We start from the raw sequence: 24,176 nt of genomic DNA on the forward strand, positions 1-24,176 counted from the left end.
ATCACTTAAGAAAGCATAAAGCACTTTGGTACATTTGGGTCGTTTTCTCACTAGCACACATTAATGAGCCTTGAATCTCTGTTAGTTTATATTCAAGAGCCACATGGTCTGTCATCAACCCTTCCCCCTATTTCCTTGATAGAATAGAAGCCATCAGCCAAGGTCACTTTTTACTTCTGTTCCCTTTGGATCTACTTCTGATTGCTTCTGATCTACAAATTTACCCTAATTTTCTCTTGATTAATCTAAGAAAAAAGGTGTTCCTCCTCCTTTCAAGGCCACATCTGCCATCCTGGTACTTGATCTAATTCTCATCAATATCTAAGAGATTGGCTCTATAACCTACCTTCTCTCTCTCCTGAGTCTTAGATCTCTCTCCAGCTGCTGACACCACAAACAGCCCTAAGTTTCTTCCATCTTAAAACCTTCTGACCCTACATAATTGAAATACTACCTCCAAATTCGATCTTTTCCTTATTCAAACATTTTAAAAGAATACACTCATCTCACCTTGTTAGCATCATTAATTTTTCATCTTCCTACAGTCTGCCCTCTACCCACAGAGTGCTACCAAAATGGCTCTAACCAAGGGTGCAAATTGCTTTCTAATTATCAAATGCAGAGAAAATTTCCAGTTTTATGTTACTGCCTCATTTTGTTTTTTCTCAAAACAACTTTGTATTATTTCAATTTTCATGATGATGTATTCATCTGATCACCTGAAATATTTTTGATCATGATCATTTTTTCTGTTTTCTCTTCTTCTGCCTACAATTAAAATATCTGTTTCCCTCAGGAAATATAATCATAATTTCAAGTATCAATATATACTAATGGCTACCAAATCTTTATTTCCATCTCAAACAGTTTTGATATTCAAATATGTTTGTTTATATACCTATTTAATGGGTTTCATGCTCATGCATATAAGCACTATTGAACTCAATAGCAAAACTCAACTCTATATTTTTGATTCTATCTCTTTCCTATACAGTAGAATCTCACAAAAATTCTTTATGTGGGGTTCAAAAAACTGTGTTAGCTAAAATTCAAGGTTACTTTATTGCAAGGTTAATTTTAAAATTTTGCTATAAAATTATAATAGGCACAAAAGTAAAGATAGTGAAATATAAGTTGAGTGTAAATAACCACACACTCATTGAGAAAATCTCAAAGATCATAAGGCACTCACTTCTCAATTACTCCTTGCTCATATCCTTCCCCCTGCCTTTTCTTTTGCTCATTCGTATCTTTCCTATTTGAGAACTAGGGATGCAAGGAAAATTGGAATGAATCATAAATTCCATTATATCTACAACATTCATGTTTAAGAGCCATTTTACTAAAGTTTCTATCTTACCTAGTGGTATCACAATCAACCTAAGTGCTATCACTTAAAATAAAACTTGCAGCTGATTTTTCTATCCTCCTTTCATTACTCTCTACATTCAATTAATTAATCAACAGCTCTTGTTCCGTTGTTAGTGTCCTCATTATCTGCATGTATGCGTTTTTAAAAATATTTATAACATTTTATTATACGTAGTCACTGTCAGTGCTGAGCTGATCCAAAAGGGAAGGTTTGATGGTGAGATGCCCAGTTGGAAGAATGCACAAGGGGCAGGCATGAGAATGAAATGGCAGGCACCAGCTTTACTGTGCAGAGCGCACTTCTGTTTCTAGAAGTGCAGTTCTATTGGACAGAGTGGAGGGAGTGCAGTACTGTGCACACTCACTGCTCCCCTTCTTGTGCGCCCCTTCTGCTCTTCAGGGGACCACATGGCTCTACACATAGCTGAGTACAATAGTAGCATTAAGCCACACATGCGTGATGCAAAAGCTGAATTATGTTTACATATTTTAGGCACAGGTGCCCTACTACACTAATGTAACATTATAAATCCAGGGTCCTATTCCTAGCCGCGGGCTTGGATCACAGCCAAACCTGGGACTGCCAAACCGTGGACCAGCCAGACCTTGGATTTATTTGGATCTGGCACCCACAATCACTTACTTTTTTCTCTTTCCCACTAAAATTGTAAATTTATTGTAAATATGATTCAGCTCTTGGTGTAAATGGTGGATACAGGGTGTATAATTATTTTTAAAACTACATTATATTTTTTGCACTATATATCTCACCATTTTAAAAAATAAAAAGAAAATAAAAGAGATTACATAGAGCCACAAGATCATCTAAAAGGCAGAAGTCAAATTTAAAACAATAGGTAGGAAGAGAAGAATTATGACAGACAATCTCAGATGAGGCAAAGAGACAGGCACGGTCTATGTTGGCTGTCATTTCTCAGATCATGACCTCTCTTTTGATATGAATCTTTTGCTTTCTTTCCTATTCTTTTTTCTTATTTCATGAATGAGAGAAAGCCCCTATTGACCAGCATCATACACCAACATTGATTACTCTCATTCAACATACAGATAATCTACTAAACACTTGAAACACGAAGTAAAAGAATTTCCCCCTAAAATAAGTTTATAAAACCCTATAAATTTAATTCAAGTATTATTATTAATACAAAAGACCTTATCCATCCTTTTGCTCTCTTTCAATAGTCTTTATTCCTGATCTCTTAGGGGACTAACAGAATTATAACTTTACTGTTTTGTCATAATTTAAGTAATAAGCTAGTACAAATAATACATATCCAGACTTATTTTTCTCATTTTCTGCAAGCATTTGAAGAAGCATAAAGTGTTTATGGGAGCTAGGTGTGCCAATGAAAATAATGCAACCAGTGACAACTTCAAGATTTTTGTATAGAAGGAACTTGGAGGTAATCATTTGGCAGGAATCAGAGGTTCAGAGACTCATCTGAGAGATGTGCTGGCCATGCATGCTCACCGATTTCTTGGAGCATGTGTTTCCTTTTGAAAAAGCTTAAGAAGAGAAGCGTGACCGATGGAGGAGATAAATCTTCTCAAGCCATCCATGTGCACTGATACTAAACACTACATGTACCTTGGTTGTTGAGATTCTTGGTTTTGTTTTTTCACTTTATGAATACACCAAAAATAACAAAGCAAAGGATTAGAATTGAAGTGTCTAAAAATTAATGAGTAATCATAGTTATGACTATTTCTCAAGTGGAAAAATTAAAAATATATAAAATGATAATGATGGGAATCAGTGTAAAAGTTTTCTTTATACTATGTTTAACGGTATCAAAAACTTAGTAAAGGAGCCCTGCCTCTACCTCCATCTATATTCAAGCTTTAAGTATAATGATTGGGCAGCATGTCTTACTTCATATCACTTGACGTGCATGAAGGATGCTATTACATGTATTGCCTAAGGAAACATTATGAAATTGTAGATTCAATGTCCTAGATTTCATTGAAGTCACAATAGAATGGGTGGACTCTCTCACTTGTCTTAGCTTTTATTTGAACAGAATTTGAAGTGTGTGCCATCAAGCAACCACTCATTTTCCCTAAACAATAGTTTTTATTCCCTAAACTCTTTTTAGTTGTAGGGCGGCAAAGTGTGACAGTAAGTGTCTCCAAGTACTAGTCGAACCAAATTACACTCTTGAGCCTGTGCGTGCTCTGCCTATTGATGGCAATGCGCCTGTTCTATCATCCTTCCTCATCAGCTGTCTTGCTAAAGTGTGCAATGAGTAATGACTCCAGGGTGATATTTAATAAAAACACTACCCAAGACTCTGAGCCAAATGTGATCCCTACTATTCTTCTACTATTAAAGAATAATTACCCATTCCCTATGCAATTGCAATTGCAAGTGGCAGAGATTTTGAGTTGCCAAAATGTCAGTAAACTATTTAACTTTTAAAAATTCTCAATGTACAAAGTGCTAATATTAATACAGAAATGCATAGGAAGTAAAAAGTCTACCTCTTGAGAAAATTAAATATAAATAGCTTTGCTTCCACTAATTTGGGTAAGAGTTGGAACATCTTTTTAAACTAGCTTTTATAAAGGAGATAAAATGAAGATGCCAAAGATTAATGCTGTCAATTTAAGTGGTCAGCATGCATCCAAAAGGCAAACATATAAATCTAAAGCAAATAGAAGTGCATTGCTTAAATTCTGCTTCTCATTCTTTAGATAATTGCCGAGAAGTTAACTATTATATTTTTCAAATCCATCACATCTTAAATTCATCTTGGAAAATTTCCTTCTTCCATTATTGTATTGGGCTTTTATGGACCTTTGATGGCTCTCATTGTAATCAGTGTGGATTATCTACAAGATTCATGTAATCTATAGTTCTGGGAGAAAGAAGATGAATATATTCTACATTATTCTTTAATTTTTTTTCAATGCCTCAAAACAAAGAAGATGAGCTCTTAATCTGAGCTGTGGCACTTTGCTTTCAGTGATTATAATTCTAGCAAGAAAAAAAAAACTTAAGGATTTCCAATCACCTGTTGCTCAATAAAGAAAAGTGCTGAGCAAATTAAAAACTTTCATAATGCCCAAAGCTAAATGTTTTTCACCTTGGAAGAAATGCTTTAATATCATTTTAAAAAGTAAATCTGTTTTTATAGTAAATAAATTTTCTGGTGTCTATAATCTTCACCTATATCCTCATATTTTTAGTCAATATTCTATTCAATTCATTAGTTATTCAATTAACAAATCTCTTATTTTTGAGGCACTGGGCTAAATAATAAGGCTAAAGAAAATGATATAGAAACATTTCCCATCTTTAAGAAATGTGTATTTTAATAGGTCAGATAAACATAAACTAATATAGGCACAAAAAAGATATCATATATGTAGTAATAGAAGCAGGTGCAAGGAAGATTAGAGGTTCAATGGAGCAAATGGTCAATTTGAGAAAGAGAAAGGAGTAAGGTGGAATGTGAATATGATCCAAGGTCTTCATAGAGAAGACTTTTGAGTTGAGTGTTGAAAGATAAAAGGTATTCCCTATGTATGTGTGCTGATCCAAAAACATGTCCACATATTTTTTGACACTCTTCCACCAAGAAGTAGAGTCTAAGTCCCCCTCGCTTGAACATGAGTTGTTATTAGCTACTCACTTCTACTGAGAAGAGTGCAACAGAGCTGGTCATAAAAGATGACTCTCTTGTTCTATTGAGACATGTATTTTTGAAGGCCTGACCTACTCTATAAAAAGTCTGACTGCCCTAAAGTTGCCATGTCGAAGAGATCATTTCAAGAGACTGCATAAAGAGAGGTGCCCACGGAGCCAGCTATTCCGGATTTCAGCTCTTTGAGCCATTCAAGCCCAAGAGCCAAACAAATGAGTTAGCAAATCTCAAACAATTCCAGTTCCAGCAACGATCTGATCACATCCACATGACAAATCTCACTCAGCAAGAACCATCTAGCTAAGCCCTGCTAAAATCCAAAGTGTTGGCCAGATTTATTACACAGCAGTAGGTAACTGAACCAGTAGACACTGGGAGCAGCCTAAGACAAACTATGGAGGTTTAAAACATCCTGGTATTTCCTAGCAAGAAAAAGTAGCTGATAGTTCGAGTCAGGCCAAGGTAAAAGGCAAGACTAAAGAGATTAGCAGAGGCTAGGTCATAGAGATCCTAGTAATTTATGCCAAAGGGTTTGATTTTTATCCTGGAACAGATGGATATTCATTTGTATTTTGAAATATATTTATTTATGAAAATTAGTTTATTATTTGTGGAAATGTCAGAACATTATTTATTAATTTGTGAACACACAAAAACATACTGCCTATGAGTTTAAGAAATAGCATGCTCTGTAAGTGTGCTTGTTTTGTTGGTATGCCTCTTCTTTAGTCTCTGGAAACTCTAAAGAACTAACTGCTTAGATTAGCACTTCACTTTACTGAAATCTAAGCAACCCATCCTGGATAATGGCTTGTCCAGACATATTATCTGTCAGGGGTTATTTTCTAGTTAGCAGCTTCAATGGCCCTGACTTTATTTAGAAGGATTTTGGTGCTTCATTGAAATGATTCATCTAAGTGCTATGTGCATGGTTAACCTTTTGTGACTATCAAGTTTACTAAGTAAGAGTCTTTAATTATGAGAACCCTGAGTGGAAGAGAGGTTAACGTGATTGCCAAATCCACATAGCTATGTAACACAAAGGCCAAATATGATACCTACACCTTTTTTTCACATAGCAGTTCTTTGCAGAGCACTTTTGACTGTCCAACTAGTGGTCATATTGAAAAGAAATCAGAATTAAGTGATAAAGTCCTTAATGCTTTCTTGCAATTATTTCCATAGAAAAAATTTAAGGTTTGTCAAATATTGACATTTTGAAAATCCATAGCTGCTATTCAATATTATATGTGTAGCAGAAAATATGTATAATATTCATAACAGACAACAGAAGAAGAGAAGAGATTCACAATATAAGTCTGTACTTAATATATTATGTATACATTTATTACTATATTGTACTTCTAGATTAAAAGAAGACATTTGAAGAATGTGAGTAGATCCACCTAAGGTAAATTTGGGAAAACAATATGTTACAGTGAAAAGGCTATGAACTCTAAAAGCAATATAACAGGGTATTAAATGGGGCTTATAGTATTGCCTCTGAATTTCATCTAAAGCCCCAAGACTGAGAAAAATGGATGATAGGCACTTTCTACATCCTAAAGAAAGCTGTTAGATATACCTATATGGGACAAATGTAAGATAGCAAAATCAGTACAGCAACTGATTCCAACTTCCTAGCTATATAGAAGAAAACAATTTCATCAAAGAGGTTAATCAAGGTAAAGTTGAGGTATGCTACCTGCCACCCTCCCACCCCCTGACCTCAAGATAAATGAGAAGGAATAAGAGAATTGGCATAAACAGTAGAGATGTCTAAAAGGAAAGACTGAGAATCTCACTCCCCAGCTAGCTATTGGGAGAACCTGACATATTTCCAGGACCTATGCAAACATGGAGATTGGTCCTTGCCTCTCACCTGGAAAGTGGTAAAAGTGAGAGGATGGATAAACTGATCTGAATAACAAGGTAAGTAGAGAGGGCAGCAGCGGGCAGCAGACAGCATTTATATTGTTCTGTGAAGCAAGGAAATTTGAATTTCCTCATGTCAAATGGATACCTAAAAACCATATTGGTGACCCCAGGCAAAATGTCATCCCATAGAAGGAAGCTGGAAATGTGCCTTCCTGTGGAGGACTTGAAGTTTTAAGAAGTCCACTGGAAAGTGAATCCCGTGTGTCAGCCAGCATTTGTAAACTTGCCATAAAAGAAGCCACGAACAGATGAATCACTAGAGCCCTAATGCAAGAGAGACATTACTTTTTCCTTCTACTTCCATCCCTCTCCAGGTCCCCTTTCCCTCAATACCGATTCTGAAGCAGCCACGTACAGAATAAGTGGAGAGAATGAATGAAAGGCCTACAGAAGCTTTATCACTTCCAATCTCGAATGTCCTTCTCAGACCTTAGCTGAGGTAAAGGAAAAGCTTTGAATTAGATGGACGTTTGAAGATTTGTTTTAAGAACGATTAGGCTTGATAATATCTGAAAATCAAAAATTTCCTTATGCTGAAAGTGACTTAAAAACTGCAATCTCTTGATCAAATGATGGGGAGACACAAAAGATCTTTTTGGAATGCAAGCATGGAAGAAACAAAATGTTGTGTCCTGTTATTAGTACCTATCAGAATATTGCTTATTCAATAAAGTGGTTATACGCACTGAAGTCTGAATATCAATACTACCCTTCAGTTGTTTGAACCCAGCTTCGTTTAGGACCTATGTCATAGGTTGTTGGAAGGAATAACTGAGATAATCAAGGTATAACTTGTAGCACATCATTCATTATAGCATTCTGTTTCTTCCTCCTCTTAGTTACTATATTTTAAAAAAAGAGAACAACTTATAAGTAGGTTGCTTAATTAGAAATTGAAAATCAAAATAATTAAAAGAAATGAGTGGCATATAAGCCAACAAATAAGCAGTTTCGTATATATGATTAGGCCTAAAATTTGGATTTATTAAAGATCAAAACAAAATAGTTATAAAATTATTAACTACTTAAAGGAAACTCTTCAGTTCTTTGAGATAGAAAAACACTTTGGGGGTATTAAACCCTAAAAATAATTTTATTATATAAAATACTACCCAAGAAAATCTCCTTTGATTTAGAACTTCTAAAATTTATAGTCCAATTACATTGCAAAGTTTTGTTATTTTTGTCTGTAATTTGAAATTCACGAAGATGTTCTAGCGAGGTTCATAAAAGCTATTTAAGCCACGAAATAGCTAATCTTTATAGTGTTATCAATATTCCCTGAGTTCTATTTCCTGATGAAACAGAGAACTTGAATATATCCTCTGAGAGTGTTCGTGTTTGTGTGTGGGGGGGGGGGGGGCACACAGGCACGTGCACATGCACATACCCACACAGAAAACAGAGGACACTTTTTTTAAGAAAATCTATTTTCTTTTAATTCATCAAACTTATTTTCGGTATCTTTTCTTTCCAACAGCATTGCCCACCCAGATCAGATCCACAACAACATGAGTGTTTTATGTCTCCAAATTATTTGTTTTCCTTTTTCCAAACAAAACTCCTTTTTCCAAAGACCAGGTGAGTTTACAAGGAAAATAACTGGATTAAATGAGTCCATACTGACGTGTAAATGCCTAAAAGCCATTTATTATTTCCAGAAATGTGGCATTATTATCAGAGTACTCTTTGTTTTGAGCTCAAATATTTTAATTGTAGGAATTTCATGGAACATAAAAAAAGAAAATTAAAAACAACTACCAAAACCCAATCAACATGGCCCATCCCTTAAAGCTTCAAGCCTTTGTACAGCACCCATGCAGTGATTTTCTGTGCTGGGAGGATGGAGCGACAGAGATAGCGCTCAATTTGTGCATGAGCTTTATAGGAAATGAGCCTTTCTCATTTAAAGATTGATTTTACTTTATTACAAAATCTCATTCAATATATACCTCATCTATATTGTATTTTTAATTAAACTGGACAATTTTCAACATTTGTAAATGTTTCTAAATTGTTAATAATCAAGTCAAATGAGAAAGAAAAGTCTGCAATAGAATAGTCCCACTGTAAAAAAAAAAAATCCACTTGATTTGTCAAATAGGAATGTGCTATGTATGGGTTGTCTAAAACAGAAGCCAAATAGCCTCTTAAACTGGTGTGGCCCACACAGCAAAGACAATACCCTTTTCAAAGAAGTTTGTGTTCTTTGTCTTTTCCAAGATTTTCAGTGTTTTGGAAATAACAATCAGGCTGTTCATTTATGTGTGATGAATGATTTTCCGAGCATCTCAGCTCTAAATTTAGAGAACTTTGGAAGTGGCAAATTGTCCCTGTAGTCAACGATGCTGAACAGGCTCCAGGGAGCAGAACAGCAGAAGAAGCAATGAAACATTTGTCAGCTACCCTTCAAAACTTGCCATTTTCCCTGTGAATTAAGGTGTTTTGTTTAAGAAATGTTGATGTTTATTTGGTTGGGGCAAAGCATGTGAAAGTGATTTTCAAAAAGAAAGAATGTCTTTAAATTTCTCTAATCCCTCCTCATTTTTTAAAGGCTGCCTGGTATAATGGCCCACAAGACAGAAATCTGAATTTCAATACCATGTCCGTTAGTAAACCCTTGTTGTGACGCTACTTAATCAATGAAGCTCTCCTTTTTCTTCACTTTTAAAATATGAAGATTTACCCCATTCTCGGTATGGTTCCCTCATATAACCCTGGCTATCTCCTTAAGCTGCACTGTTTGTGCCACATGCTACTGCTGCCCCACAAAACCCAGTTCTTGCTCAGGCAATTTTTTCAGGTTCTTTCAACATTGCATTGTATACCTCCCAATGAGTCAGGAAAGCAGTCCTGAGCCATTTAGCCGTAATATCTTAATTTGTCTGTCTACCACTCATCTCATTTTGTCACTTTGAGATGTGATAATACAATACTTCATGGCTGATTTAGAAATCCTAATGTTTGTTATTATTTGTTTTTATTTTTGTTCTCTCTATTCACAAGATCCATACCTTGTAATCATAGCAAGAAAATTTTATCACATGACATTTTCTGTTATTTAGTACAAGCTACCTGGAAGCGATAGGGATAGGCCAAGAGATTTCTGCTCCATCCAGCAAAGAAGAAGGGGCATCTTTGAGATCTAAAAAAAACTGTAATGACCCTTTGATCTTTATTTAAGCAATTCCATTATCGTCCACATCCTCCAAATTCAGTATCTTGGGTTCAATTTTTTTTTTTCTTTAATAGCTAGAGCCGGTAAATCTACTTTGTAATCAAATATATTGAGTATTCTTTCATAACTATTCTAAAATTATCCTTCAGTTTTTATTACTCATAATGTCCACTTTTTCTTCTTAGATAGCCCAACTTTCCATTGTCTGATCCATTCAGATTTTGGAGTCATCAGCACACTAGTGGTATCTGTGGCCCTGGTAATGGATGAGATCATTCAGCATGACCACAGGTTTAGAAGAAGGCTAAGGAGAGCAAACCAATATTTTAGGCGAGGCATAGAGAAGACATCAAAGAAAGAGATCGAAAAGCAGTCACAGTGGAAAGAAAAAGTTTAGTAAGGAAAAAAAAAATAAAGTGTTACCCAAGAAGCCAAGATAGGGGATATATTTCACGTGGGAAGTGGGAGCAGGGTACATACAGGGAACAGAGTTCATGTCAAAAGATGATTTAAAGAGATCTGACAATATGAAGATAATTAATAGTGACAGTTGGCAAGTGATTGAACATAAATGGTAGCAAAGTAAAGTTTCACCATGTGTACAGGTAAATGAAAGAAGAGTTAAAATGCAATAGGCAGAAGGGAAATGGTTTGAAGGAAGTCATTTTTTGAATTGAGATTATTTAAGAATGTTTGTGAAAATAGCTAGGAGTGAGAAAAAGATAGAAGATATAAGAAAGAGAGTGAGATAAACATGCTGAAAGTGGAGAGACAGATGAAATTTGGAATCCTATAACAATTTAAGTAAAAGTGAATCCCCCCAATAGAAACTTTTTTTCCCAATTAACTTTTCAGAGTTTTGCAGCTATTGTTTTTTTTTTTCACACTAGTTACTTAGTGACCACTTCTATATTTGAAGTTTTGTTTCACCTAGTATCTATCTAAGTAATAGCAGTGCCTTTTATCATTCTAGTGTATGAATGTGTCATAATGTTTACTATTATCCATCAATAAAAATTTTTAAAGAGTATATTTTAAATGTAAACATTTAGGTTTTATATAAGTACTCCTGATTAAGCTGGTATTTTTATTTTGTTCTCTTCAGATTCCTGGGTGCTAAATAAGGAAATAATTTTATTACTTTATAACATACTTTAAAAGGCACAATTTTATTAGAAGAAATGTATTCCTCCTGAAATTAAAACACACCACAACAAAGGTTTGATGGAGGGAAGGATATACTTTTAAAATTTTGTTTCTCAGGTAAAGTATCTGCTGAAGCTTTGAAAGGTGGATTGCTAAAGTTCTCTTATATTAAATAACACACTATCAACAAACACTATGAGGGTAGTGCTCAGTTTTACTGGAGTTTATTTGATACCTGACAAAATAACTGGCTCTAAGATAATCCAATCATCTAATCCAAGCTACTCAGTTGTACACTGAAGAGAAGAATATAGGTCTTGGTCTTTTAACATAAGGAAAAGGAGCCTCAGTTAACTTACCAATCACTTCCTTAGATATAGCTTCCTATTTTGGATTAAATACTAGAAGTAATAAAAGTGTTGCAAATTAAGCAGCAGCTCTGTTTATAGAAACTCTACTTGACTGAGTATTAGAGCACAGTGTAATTTAAATGTGACATCTGATGGAAACAGTTAGATCAGAGTATCATCACAAGCATTTTTCTTCGTAGTCTCATTTCAAAACAATTCCAGGTCAGCTTCTGTGGGAAGTTCCATGATGAGTTAAAAGGTAAGAATTCACACAGTTTAAAGCAGGGATTCTGCAGTCTTTCTTCCCCACTTGGAAAAAAATTAGTTTCAATCCTCAGTATGGGGGAATATAGATTGGTTTTCTATTTAGACCTAAGGTTGTATAAACCATCCTCCTCCCCTTCCCTACAGTGCTCCTAGATCTTCTTGAGGAAGAAAGTACTGCAGGGCACCAATTGACCACTTTCAGTGGGATCTCGCAGCTTTGTTCTCCAACTCCAGTAAATTAGAAAGACAAGCCAACCTTACAAAGAAAGTTCAGAATAGATGAAAATATCTGCCTTTCGACCCATAAGCAACTTATTATAAATAAATCTGGAACCATTCTGGCTTTTAGATGAAGCTGTGTGAACAACTGGAGATAGACAGAGGTTTATGGCCACAATACAATCATGTTAAAAGGAGGAATTAAGGTCAATAGCTGGAGTCTTATTCCTAAAATACATATTGTAAAAGCCAGGATTAAAATTAGAAATATGTATTTTTAACAAGTAAATTTCTTAATTATCAGTAAAAAGCATAAAATTGATAAAATTTGAAGTCATGTTTAAATATTTTAATTTTTGTCAGTTTCTGCCACCTGATTTCAATAATTCAAATAAATCAAAGCTTTTAGAAGCAAGTGATGATTTAGGTTTTCTACAAGTACAGATTATAGTATCTATAAAGCTTATCTTGTACATGTACCACAAGAAATTAAACAAATTACCTATTAATTCATCTTTAGTGAAATGTCTCTTGAATCTCATTTTCAAGAGAAGCTGGCTTTCTCCTTAAATTTTTTTTATATATATGCTAACATATACTAGGAGTCTTATAACTTGCTTTATTCTTTGCTTTGACTGTGAGGATACTCAGAAGAAATATGCAGTCCATCTATAAGAGCACGTAAAAGAGCCAAGATATGGAGGCAACTTGGATGTCCATAAAAAGATGAATGAATAAAGAAGAGGTGGTACATATACAATGAAATATTACTTAAGATAAAAAAGAATGAAATCTTGCCATCTGCAACAACATGAATGGACGTAGAAGGTGCTGAGCAGAGTGAGTCAGAGAAAGATAAACGTCATATAATTTCATTTATATTTGGAATCTAAAGAACAGGATAATGATCAAATAAAATAGAAACAAACTCATAGATACAGAGAGCATTTTGATGGTTGTCGGATTGAGGGTTGGAGGCAGAGGGTAGATGAGTGAAGTGGGGAGGGTATTAAGAGGTACGAACTGGTAGTCACGAAATAGTCATGGGGATGTAGAGTGTAGAGGATAGCCCGGGGAATATAATCAGTAGTATTGTAATAACTATGTATGGTGTCAGATGGGTATTGGATTTATTGGGGTAATCACTTCACAGGTCATACAAATATCTAATCAGTGTGATATACATCTAAACTAATATAATATTGTATATCAACTGTAAATGAAAAATTTTAAAAATATTTTTAAAAAGAAGAGTATGTTTTTTTTTTCTTTACTAATTTTACCATGGATTTTATCATATTTATTCTTTCACTTCAAATACTTCATCTATTTACTTTTAAATTTTAGAACAATATAGTCTTATGGATATTTATTTTACATTTTGAGTTATAACCCATACTTTACTTATTTTGATGCTCAAATTTTCCCAGTTTTGGCCACTGAAATCTCTCTCAATTGGCTCCTATGTCCTACATACTCATTATTGTATTTTTTCATTTTTAAATACTTCCTTACTTTTTGGCACTAGTAGATTCTCCAGGATCATCTTGTGTATTTTCTGCTCCAGTACTAGAATCAAACATTTCTCCAAGGAGCTCTAGTTCATTTTGATAAGAAATGGTATTAGAAACCAAGATCTGGGCGTTAAGTGTATCATTGCTTCCAGGTTCTCTCAGCTAACAGAACAAAGAAATATGTGTGTATACTAATCCATACACACACACACACACACACACACACACAGAGTTGTAAATATTCTTACTTGCAACCATCTGCATCTCTACTAACTAAAGAGGAGGTTATATTGATGTCTCTAATTCATTAAGTACCCCATGGATCATTCTAGACAACTTCACCGTTTATTCATATATTCCTACTCCAACAGTTAGACATCTGGCTCTCACTATCCACCACCATTTAATTAATCATTCAATTCCAGTATACACATATAGAAGTTTCAGAATTATTAACCTATCCCCTCATTATAAAAAAAAAAAATTGTCAACTAGAGTATGAACAGTGTTTATGTGCAGTTCCTTTTGCTGTTCATTTTACAGATATCACTCATTTCCAAAAGTACTTAGGCAAGCACCTTTCCCTCCTGCCCCATTCAGTGAGGTTAATTCATACATTCATAGTATGGATAACTTCTCTCATCAGTGTCCTTCCTGGAAAATTCTAACCCCCTAAATTTTTTAAAAATTACATTTGTGTACATTAAGCTTCACCTTTTATGCTGTAAAGTTCTATGAGTTTTGCAAATGCATAGTGTCATGTATCATACCAAAGAGTTTTACTGCCCTCCAAGTATCCTCGGTGATTCACCTATTCCCCTCCACCACCAAAGTCCTGGAAAACACTGATTTTACTGTCACCATAGTTTTGCCTTTTCCAAACTCTCATATAGTTGGACTCATAAAGCATATAGCTTTTTCAGATGGGCTGCTTTAACTTAGCGCAATACAATTCAGATTCATACTCAAGTCTTTTTTGCGCTTTCATAGTTTCTTCCCTTTTGTTTATTGTTGAATAATATTCCATTATATGAATGTACCACAGACATTTTATTTATCCACCTATTGAAGAACATCTTATTTTTTCCAGTTTTTGGTAATTACGAATAAAGCTACTATAATATCCAGTTTTTGGTGATTATGAATAAAGCTACTATAATAAAGCTAATATAATATCCACAGGATTTATGAATCTACACTCAGCCTACTAAGATTCATTAAAATTACCATGTAAGCGTTCCTACCAGTTTATGGCTCCAGTGACTCTCTGGATTTACTTGTCTACAGATTTCTGGGTGGCAGTATCTCCTGTGACCTCAGTTATCTGATGGGTTCAAAAGTTGTTGATTTTCCATTTGTTTAGCTTTTTCTTATTGTAAGGATAAAACTGCTGACTTCTAAGCTTTTTACATGTTAGAACTGAAATCAGTAGTTCTATTTATTTTTTTTATCTTTTTATCAAATCTATCCACATCATAAGTTTTAATAAATAAAGTATATACAGGCAGAAAAAAAATATTAACCTATAATTCTATCACTGAGAGTCACAGTTTCTTCCTTAAGACTTATTTGTATTCAACTTTTTAATCTTAATATCTTATTCCCCATGTTTTAAAAAATTACCCACAAATATTGATGTAGCTTACATAGGTATGCCAAATTCTGCTTCATATTTTGCAGAATGTGGAGCAAGTATGCATTGTCCTTTTCTTAAACTTTGCAACTAGTAGAAATGTCTCTAGATATTGTTATAAAAAATTAAAGATTTTTACTAAGTTCTTCTCAATTACTATATTTTCTAGACATGTTCACTTATTTTGTAAAATTTGCTAATAGTCTCAACGTATGAACAAACATTCAGTAAGCCTCTCAGCTTCAAACACTTGAGACATATGATTGTATAAAATAGTGAAACATAAATATACGAGTGCAAAATGAGTGACAGTCGATGTTTCTATAAAAATTTGTTTACATGAAAACTAAGTGAATGGTTTTGGAAGAACTAAATAAAGATCATCAAACAAGGAGTGACCTATGAAATAAAAAAATGTGATGAAAAATTTCTAAAAATCTAGAAAAAGTTTGCAAGAATTATTTTACAGTAAAATCTATAAATAATAAATACTTTATATCATTTATATTGTATTTATATTATGTTTTTATTATGGCTTTGTATTAAGTTTATGTTAGAAATTTGACTTGGAATAGCAATCATCTGAACAAACTTCATAATAACAGCTAACACTTAACTTTACACTCACACATATTAAACACAGTTCTAAGTGTTTTATATATATATATCATACTTTTAATTCTTACAACAATTACATGACTTAAGTTCCATGTTTCCCTCCTTTTTGTAGAAACAGATATAGAGGCCATAAGAAAATGACCCCAAGATACAAAATTTAAGGAAGTTAAAGATGTAATTGTTCTCATCTCATGTTTGTATAGATCAATTATCAAGTTATGAAGAAAAGTGTGGCAGTTTAATAAAAAGTTAAACATAAGTTTAGAATACAACCCAGTGATTCTACTTTTAAGATCCTACCTAGGAGAAAATGAAATCATATGTCCACACAAACACTTACATGTGAATGTTCATAACAAAATTATTCATAATAGGAAAAATGTTGACACAAATCAAATGTCTATGAGTGAATGGATAACCAAAATGTGATTCATCCATGCAATAAAATATTATTTAGTAAAAAAGTAATAAAATATTGATACATGCTACATTAATGAAACTCAAAAATATTATGCAAAATAAAAGAAGCCAGAAAACCAAAATATAACATTGTACGATTTCATACATGTGAAATGTCCAGAAAAGACTAATCTAAGTATACAGAAAGTCAATTAGTATTTGCCTAGAGCTAGAAATAAGAATGGGAATTAATTCTAAATGAACATAAGGCACCTTATTCGGATGATAGAAATGTTCTAAAACTGAATTGTGGTAATAGTTGTATAACTCTGAAAATACATAAAACCTTTGAATTGTGAATTTTAAGTGGAGAAATTTTATGATATGTAAATTATATCTCAATAAAATTATTTTAAAAACTTACGGGTAGGGACCTAGATAGCAATGATGGTTGCACATTTGAATGTACTAAATGTCACTGAATTGTACACTCTTAAATGTTTATGTTATGGAAATTTCACATAAATAAAAATGAAATAACTAAAAAGTTATGGGCACTGTCTGAATTTATAGCTTTTGGTATGTATTTTTTCGTTTGCTTAATTATGTGCTTATTTATTTATTTATTTTTATATATGCAATTCATATTCATTATATAAAAAGCTGGAAAGAAAAAAATAACTTTTAAATTACCCATTATTGCATCACCTATCACCAACCTCGGTGAATCTGAGAGCATATATTCTGCCAATCTCTTTTCTGTGTATTTTCATAAAAATGTAATCACATTACTTATGTAGCTCTGCAATATGCTTTTGCAGCTTAATGATATACATAAATGTTATGACAATAAGATGACATGGTTTTGAAGTTTGAAAACTAAATACCCACCTTACTTAAATGTGAAACTTTTTTGTGAGGTATAAAATGACCAACACACCAAGTACAGACAAACTTGCAGGATATTTGGTCTGGTCCAAAACATCCACGAAGATATTCAGTCTATGCCAAAAAGTCTTTGATAATTGGTCCTGTCCCAAATATCTATTCTCAGAATTGTCCATGAGTTCAGATAGTTCATAATGTTTATTTACACTTTGGCTTTACAGGATTAATACATTAAAAACGCTATCATGTTTTATTGGTCCAATAATTGCATTGTGATTGCCAATAATTACTCTTCTAACTCAGTAGCCCAGCTGAAAATGGCACATAGAATTAGGCTGATGGATCAGTGTGGACCACGTGTCTCTGTGGATGTATTGACAATACCAACTATCAAAGACCTTTCGGCTCGCTGTGTTCTCACATGGTGGACAAAATGTCTCTATGGCTGTTTTGCACAGGACTGAACATCTGCTAATCCACATTCAACCACTGCTCTCTGTATGCCACATGCTATGGACTGAATTGTGTCCCTCCAAATTCACACACTGAATTTAACCCCAAATATAGTTACACTGAATTTAACCCCAAATATAGTTACACTGAATGTAACTATATTTGAAGGCCTATAAAGAGATAATTAAGGTTAAATGAGGTCTTAAGGTTGGATCCCTAAGCCCATAGGATTAGTATCCTTATAAAATGAGACAACAGAGAGCTTGCTCTCTGTCCACCATGTGAGAACACAGCAAGAAAAGTAGCCATCTGCAAGCCAGGAAGAAAGTCTTCACCAGAAATCAAATTGCACAACACCTTAAGCTTACACTGCCCAGCCTTCAGAACTGTGAGAAAATAAATTCTATTATTGAAGCCATCCAGTCTGTGATACTTTGTTATGGCAACTAGAGCTAACTAATATACTCTACCCTTCAGGCACTTCTAACTCCTGAACTACTCAAGAAACTATACAATAACTTTTTTTGAGTATGAACTATTATATTTCAGGAATTGTATTGGGTACTTTAAATGTGTTATTTCATTTTATTCTTAGACTCCCATGAAGTTATTCTACGAATGAGGAAATCAGGGTTCAAAAAGGAAAAGTCAAAGTCACACAACTAGTAAATGCCAAAGTTTGACCTTGAACCCAGGCTACATATGTATCCAGACAATTCGCTGCCAGTAGGACAGGAAACTGCTAGAGCTCAGAGACTTTGCTAGGAATTAATAGTGTAGACTATTTCCAACATAAATTTTTACCTAGATTATGCTTTTATTGATCACCTGTTAACTACCATTTATGAAAGGCCATAAATGCCAGGATATAGACAATTTTATTTTATCCTGTTGTTCAGAAGTCAGCTAACTTTTTTTTTTTTTTCTGTAAAGGGGAAGGCAGTGTATATTCTAGGCTTTTTGGGTTGTGTGGTGTCTCTGACAACTACTCAACTCAGCTGCTGCAGTAGAAAAGCAGCCATAGGCAATAAGAAAGTGAATAAGCATGTCTGTGTTAAAGTTAATTTCATTTATAAAAACGGATAGTAGATTGTATTAGGTCCTCATGCCATGGTTTGCAACTCCTGCCATCAATGATAATAAGTGACTGAAAGTGCTTGAGAAGGATTTAGTCAGAGATGTCTTTTTTGAGGATGAATTTGTTAGTAATGTACATGATGATTTGGAGGAGGAAGGAAACACAGGCAGAGAAAGCTTAAGAAGACTAAGACTCAATAGATTTGGTAGAAGGCATGAAAAGAAAGGAGAAAGGTATATAAAATATAAATATGTCAAATTTTTAGATCACATGTTGATCCTCTTTATAGCTTAGAACTTTCCCTTTTGAAAATGCACAAGAATAGATTATGTGTTAGTTTAAGTCAATAAGTGATTTTTTTTCTTTATATGTCTATTTCTTGGTAAAAAAGAAAAAACAAATTCAATAACCAAAAAGCTTAAAGATCTTTAAAAGCAAATCTCTCCTTTCAATATGTGTGTGTGTTTTATAGTCCAAGGAACCACAAGAACGAAGCAACCAAAAAAAATCCATAAGTGTCTTTATTTGTAATCACATTACTTAGTAAATCAACCAAAAAATGAGGATGTGAAAATAAGGATGATGTCGAGGAGTTTGTGCCTCACAAATTGTCATAGCTCTAACACAAAGCACTGTTGATGAGTTAGAATAAAACCATTCAGTTACAGAATCTTCTTCGGGGGGAGATAAGAACTGGGCCACTTGGTCCTTTATTTCTTTCCATTAAATCCTCTTTAGAAAATGTTGGCGTGACAATTTCCTTGTGAAGCAATGAGTGGGCAGAGTTGACTAAACCGTTTAGCAGATGGAGAGGAGAAAACCCAGGGGGATTTTAATTTACTTGGTCAAGATTATCCAATTAAACATCGCTTTATCTAGGAAAAAGACAAAACACTATGAATTTCTAACTACATGATCTTACAGCCACAAACTGGAAAGTGAACAATCCAGTTAATGAGCCGATTTTTGTCTATGTGATGACAAAACATTGGTTTGACTCATATTACTTTTAAATTAGCCAGCTGTTAAGGTAACATCACACAAAACAACTGGCATACCAGAGCCATTAAGTCTTCAATTTAATTTTATTGCCTTATAACTGTTAGCAAAAAAAGCATTCACTAATTCATTCATGCATTGTTTACTGGTTAAACACTTAGTGAGCACCAACTGTTTCCCAGAGCAGGGGCTGTGCTTAATAATAAAAGAAATACAGAGATGAGTGATACATAACCTCTGCCTAGGAAGATTTTACAATCAAATAGGGAATATGACAATGAAACAAATATTGATAAATAGCAGAATGTAACTAGTGTTATAGGTTGACAGGAAGTCAGGTGTTTACAACCTACAGGGCTTCTCTCTTTGAGAAAAGATCTTTTGATACTATTCTGATATGTTGCATTCAGGTCCTAGTATTGTTACTAAACAACTCTTTGCTATTCGCTAAGTCACAACTTTTCTGGGCCTCCGTATCCTTATCTAGGAAAGAAGAAGTTGCATTAAATGTTTGTTAATGTTTTTTTTCTACCAATACTATCTTAGTTTCAACATTTTAAATTGAGGAAGGAGATGAATTAGAGTAATTTCAAAGAATAAATAAAGGTATGATGAAAAAGGTAGACAACTAGATATTCTTGAAGACACAACAATAGATCTTAATTGATGTAGATGAGTAAGAAACAGCATGAGCCAGCTATACATGTAAAAATAATAAAAATAAAAATAAACAATAAACAATGCCTACATTTGTGAAGAAAATGTCTGAAACAAAATCTGCTCAGAAAACTGGATGGAGGTGGCAGACTGAAAACAAATAGAATGGTTGATGACCAGTATTTGGTGAGGAAAAGAAATTCTTTGGGTCACCCTCTCTTCTACATAGACAGCCGAATGGGAAGAGGGAAAGTATCAAAGCAGGAAAAGCTATCTAGTGCAGGAGCTGACATCTAACAGGTCATTCATGGATATTGAGAAGCCACAATAGCACTAGTAGCAGAAAGAAGTATCCTTGCTCCCACAGCACAAGGAGATGGAAAGAGGTGCAGGGATTTTCCAAGACTCAGTTTCCATATATAATGTGTTACATAATGGGATCACCTTATGGAAATGTCTAGGACTATAGCTGATTAGTTCAAAGTCAACCAAATGAGTGAATATTATTAAGAGGAACCTAAAGTTCAATTCACAACAATGCCAGGTGTGAGGAAAAAGATCTTTAGTTCAATCTTCATGTTGGAAAGACTGTTATAAAGGGAAACAAACAACCTCTCTTTTGAGTTAAAATTATCAAGTTAATCTCATCTAGAGCAACAAAAAACAAGCTTTCTAACCTGAGTTTTGAAACCTTTGAAAGCTTAAGAGTATGTGAGACACTTGAAGAATTAACCTCTTTCCCTGATTTCTCACTAATGATTTTTATCACAGAGGAGGCACACACTTCTAAAACAACACTTTTAGAAGTTTAAAGGACCAAGTATAAAACTAAAGAAATATTAGCAGTGACCCAACCTGGGTTTGGTGGTGAGCTGTAGGTATGGATCTATATCCTGAGATTAGATCAATTTATAGAATGGGAGTTACTAGATGTTCTTCCCTCTCCTTCAAATACAACCCAATTCCTCTTCTTTCTCTCACATTTCCCTACAAGAAGAAAGAAACAAGTCCTAGAAAATCACTCTGAACCTTTCTTTTTGCTAGAGACAAAGGGAAACTTCAGTGAAGTCAATATCAGTGAATACACCAGGGAATCTATCCTGTCACATTTAGGAAACAACAATGACAAAAGGCAAGTCAAAAAGTTACCAGGTCAGTATTGGAAGAGCCCTATGGCACAAGAGAAGAGTAGGGAAGAACCCTTCTAGGAATAGACTCAACTAATTTTTGCTACCTCTACCCTCAGGAACTGTATGTAGTATGTCCAGAAATTAGGAGGAAGAACAGTCACATCATATAAATCTGGATAAATATGATCCTCGAGTGCTTCTAGAGTTAACATGTGATCCAACCAAGATCGGGTTTGGGTACCATGAGCAAGTCCTGTAAGGTGCATTATCATGATCTTGAAATCCTTTGAAGAGACTGTGGAAGAAATAATAAGTAGCTGTGTGATACGTCCTGCTTTACCGGGCTTGGTAGTGGTGGCTCTGATGAGGGTTAACTCTCTCTATAGCTTGCGGAGCACCATGGCTAGCGCTAAACACTAGGAAATATTTAGCCAAACCAAATATGTCTAATACGCAATATTTTAAATGCATGTGGAGGCGGGTAAATAAAATGTTCTCTTGTTTCCTTCTCTCTAACTTTGTGCTAGAAACATCCATGAACCAAGCCTCATCTTCTTGCACTTTGTGGTATCGTTAGCATCTGAACATAAGGTGGGGTTAAGGTGAAAATCGAAGTCAATCCCTACAAGCCTAGCTGTGAGATGTGCCCAAGGGGAGCAGCACACCATCATGTTCAATGACTCATGGGCATTTCTAGAACAATCTAGGAGGATTGCTTTGTGGGAGATTAATGACCTAAGGGATCATTTGAAAAACTGTTAGTTAATAGGATCATTACTGAATCATAGTCCATATGCCTCCCCAATTGTGATAGTGATAAAAAAGTCTGAAAAAAAATTGAGAGTGTGTGAATTAACATACTGTTAATTGCTGAACTAAGAGTGATCAATAGACTTCTTATAGAGAACACCTAGAGTTCACCTTGTTAGATTTGCAAAATGGTTACTACCAGATAGCATTTATAGTTGATGAGAATAAAGAAAAGAGAGCTTTTATCTGAAGAGTAAAGTTTTAACCATTTGAATGATGCTTTAGGATCTCTCTGGAGGCCCTACTGTCAACCCACAATAGAAAAGTTGTTTGTAACAGGAACTAGCTTCAGGCATATTCTTCCTTGATCAGAAACATCTATAGTTTCTTAAGGCTAATATGTGAATTACTTCTCGCCTGTGTGTTAGCAAAGGTCCCTGCTACTCAAAAAGTAGTTGCTGTCCATGGCCCCCCATATCTCCTCAATGCTCACCTCTAAGCTGAAGGCTGCTTGCTATGAATAAGCGTAACTCCTTATTCGCTACTTTTTTTTTTTTTTTTTTTTTTCTGGCTTGGTAACACAATACGCCAGCTATCAGGGAATAACAAAGTGATAGCTCATTTCCCTTGAAGCAGAACTCAACCAATGAAGTACAGACATCTCTCTCTTGAGATAATTCTAAAATATAATATGCATATATCCCAGGAATTTCGTGATGGAACTAAGCTCAGTTTCTCACAGTTGTGTAATTTACTCTCTATTGTCTTTCTTCTCTTTCTTGCTTCCCTTTCCTACTACCTTACTGTGTTCCGTAGGACCACTTCCCTGCTGACTCTCAAATCTCTCAGTGTGTACTTCTGGGGGAATTCAAACAAAGACAGTGAATAACAAACCTGGTTATAAATCGATCTAAAATATTTTATGCTCTTGATTGTGCCTAAAGATTAGGAACACAAACATATGTACACACTTTTAATTTAAACACAAAGCTTCTGTTTTTCCTACCCTTTGTTCACAATAAGAAAAGGCAGAAGTCTATAATTTCAGGACTCAACCCATATTTCACCTATTAGGTGGTTGTCTGAGCATCTGAGGAAATAGATGCTTATCTGAGGAGTAAGAGTTTAAGTGTGCAGCTCATAGGTCCTTTAAAAACTAGCTTCTCACTTTTTTGTGATGGGTGTCCTGCCAGAACACAAGTGTCATGAAAACCACTGCTAAATCTAAGCCAAAATAGGAAAGTAAAAGACTCATATCAACATCGTTGTCATTGGACACATAGATTCTAGCAAGCCTACCTCTAGTGGTCATCTGATCTACAAATGTGATAGAATCAACAAAAGAATAATTTAAAAATTTGAGAAGGAGGCTGCTGAGACTGAACAGTGCTCCTTCAAGTATGTGTCAGTCTTGAATAAATTGAAAACTGAATGTGAGTATGGTATCACCACTTATATCTCCCTGTAAAAATTTGAGACCAGCAAGTATTATGTGACTATCATTGATGCCCCAGGAGACAGAGACTTTATCAAAAACATGATTACAGGCACATCTCAGGTTGACTGTGCTATCCTGATTGTTGCTGCTGGTGTTGGTGAATTTGAAGCAGGTATCTCCAAGAATGGGCAGACACATGAGCATTCATTCCCTCTGGCTTGCACGTGGTGTGAAACAACTAATTGTTGGTATTAACAAAATGAATTCCACTGAGCCATCCTACCACCAGTAGAGATACAGGAAATTGTTAAGGAAGTCAGCATCCACATTAGGAAAATTGGCTACAACTCTGACACAGTAGCATTTGTGCCAATTTCTGGTTGGAATGGCGACAACATGCTAGAGCCAAGTGCTCACATGCCTTGGTTCAAGGGATGGAAAGTTACCTGTAAAAATAGCAATGCCAGGGAAACCACACTGCT

General features: G+C 34.6%; 1 pseudogene; it reads right to left on the minus strand.

Annotated features, from left to right (window-relative positions):
- The window catches only part of LOC107518665, an 89,949-nt pseudogene that overhangs the window by 41,440 nt on the left and 24,333 nt on the right, over positions 1-24,176 (minus strand).

Source organism: Rousettus aegyptiacus, unplaced genomic scaffold (genome assembly GCF_014176215.1).
Source record: "Rousettus aegyptiacus isolate mRouAeg1 unplaced genomic scaffold, mRouAeg1.p scaffold_m13_p_4, whole genome shotgun sequence".
In the NCBI taxonomy this organism is placed as follows: domain Eukaryota; kingdom Metazoa; phylum Chordata; class Mammalia; order Chiroptera; family Pteropodidae; genus Rousettus; species Rousettus aegyptiacus.